Here is a 1,991-nt window from a genome sequence, read left to right as displayed (position 1 = left end):
CAGGCAGGATCTATTATCCCCATTTTAAAGATGGGGAAACCGAGGCATAGAGCGGTCCAGTTCCTTGCCACGCTCACCTGGCTGGTTAGTACAGACGAAGATCTGACAGGAAAGTGCCTGCTGCTGTGTGGCGGGTGTGAGGACAGGTGGGCTTTGGTCTTCCTGGCCTGGCACGAAGCAGCCGAGCAAGGATGGACAAAGTCACACAGCTGAGCCGCCTGTGCCAACACTGCTTGGCCAGCCTCCCTGGGCGACGAGTCTCTCCGTCTCTCTACCATGTTCCTCTCATAGCATCTCCATCTTCCACACACCTCAGCCTCACCTGCTCCGTTGTGACCTTGCCCTGGAGAACTCAGAGCATGCAGACTAACCACTGCGGGTAGCGCATGTGAGCTATGACGTGCCTGGCACTGCTCTAAGCGCATCAACTCCTCTAAGTGCATCGACTCTTCCTTCACAGGAAGCCCATGCGGTGGGCCTACTGCTCCGACCCCACCTCCCTTTTCCACACAGAAGCTGAGTGTCTTGCCAGTGGGCGACAGGAGCAGAGCCTCGCTCTTAGCTCCGCTCTGCCGCCTCTCAAGTTATCCCCAGGGAATCACCTGGGCTTCTCCTTAGGACATCTACAATCCCCCTCGTGCCCACGGCCACCCTCTCACCTGTTGCTTCTCTGACCAAGGTACATCTATCTCCTGGGCCCTGGGCCCTCGCCTCCCCTCCTGCCTCCTCAGAAATTTCCAAGTTCCTTTTCACTGGGCCGTTTTCACGCCCCCGCTCCCACCGAGAAGTTTTTTCCAGCATTCACACTGCCATCCTTCTGCCCCTCTAAGGTGTCACACGCTGTACCTCCACCCCAGGGCCTTTGCACATGCTGTTCCGGTGGCCTGCACGGCTCCCCTGGGATCCACCCCATTTTTCTAGCGTCAGCATCTCGAGAATCTCTGATCCCTCTTCTGAATCAGGCTCCTCAGCTATGAACTCTCACAGAACGACATTCTCTCCTTTATCTCATTTTATTGTAGTTTTTAAATAATCTTTTCACTTGTCGATTTACGTCTGCCTCCCCCACTAGTCTGTAAGCTCAGTCCCCTAGGAAGACGTAACTTTGGACGACTTAACCTGGCAGGTAAGGAAATGGAGCTCTAAAAAGGAAGAGTCCATGCTTTGGTTTCAAGTCATAGAAAACCCAACGGCAGCTTAAACCAAAAGAGAGTCTGGAAGTCGGTAGGTGTAAGTTTTTGTCCAGAAACTTCGCCGCATGGTGCCAAGATTGCTGCCCAACTCCAGGCATCATGAGTGCATTTAAGGCAAAAAAAAAAAAAAGGGAGGAAGCGTGGCCCAGCCCCATATATGAGGAAAGTGAAGGTCTTCCGTCTCCAGCCCAGTGGTGAAGCTCTTCCAGCCTCTGCAGGGGACGCAGAGCAGGGAGAAGGGAGTAGGGAGGGGTGTGGGCTGCACAGAGGGAATGCGAATGCTCAGGACAAGCACGGGCCACTCCTGGAGTCAGTGTCCTCATCCGTAAAGCGGAAGGGGTCGGGATGGACTTGCAGGGCACGCTCCGAGGTCTCCCTCACGTCTAAGCTTTGCGCTTGTGTGGAGCCCATGTAACCCAGGTGCCACTTGTCTCTGAGGTGAGGCGATGTGGCAGAGCCCTCCCTGCACAAAGTCTGCGGCATATGGAAATCTTCCCCCCACCTCTTATCTGCGGATCCCCAGGAGGGTCACAGTCTCCCGGCCTCCTTGGGGACCTTCTCCCTCTCACTGTCCTCTCCTTCACTACCACAGCCCACAGGTCGCCTCGTCAATAACCCCACCCGAAGTATTCCTGAGCATGGTTGACCTAGCCAAAGAGTTGAGAGAATCGGGGGTTAGGGGAGCGGCCCCCTCCCCCATCACCATCTGCCCCTTCCCTCTCCCAATCAGCAACCGCATGTGAAGTCCCCACCCAGCGTGCCTCTGCCGGGCACAGGGAGGCAGAGGTGACCCAGCCA

General features: G+C 55.9%; 1 protein-coding gene across 1 annotated transcript in view; it reads left to right on the top strand.

The window, feature by feature from the left end:
- CLEC3B (C-type lectin domain family 3 member B) overlaps positions 1 to 1,991 on the top strand; it is a 6,300-nt gene that overhangs the window by 641 nt on the left and 3,668 nt on the right. The window lies entirely within an intron of this gene.

This window comes from Pteropus vampyrus, unplaced genomic scaffold (genome assembly GCF_000151845.1).
Source record: "Pteropus vampyrus isolate Shadow unplaced genomic scaffold, Pvam_2.0 Scaffold35, whole genome shotgun sequence".
NCBI classification, from domain to species: Eukaryota; Metazoa; Chordata; class Mammalia; order Chiroptera; family Pteropodidae; genus Pteropus; species Pteropus vampyrus.
Note: the sequence above shows the minus strand (reverse complement) of the source record. Positions and strands in the feature narration are given on the sequence as shown.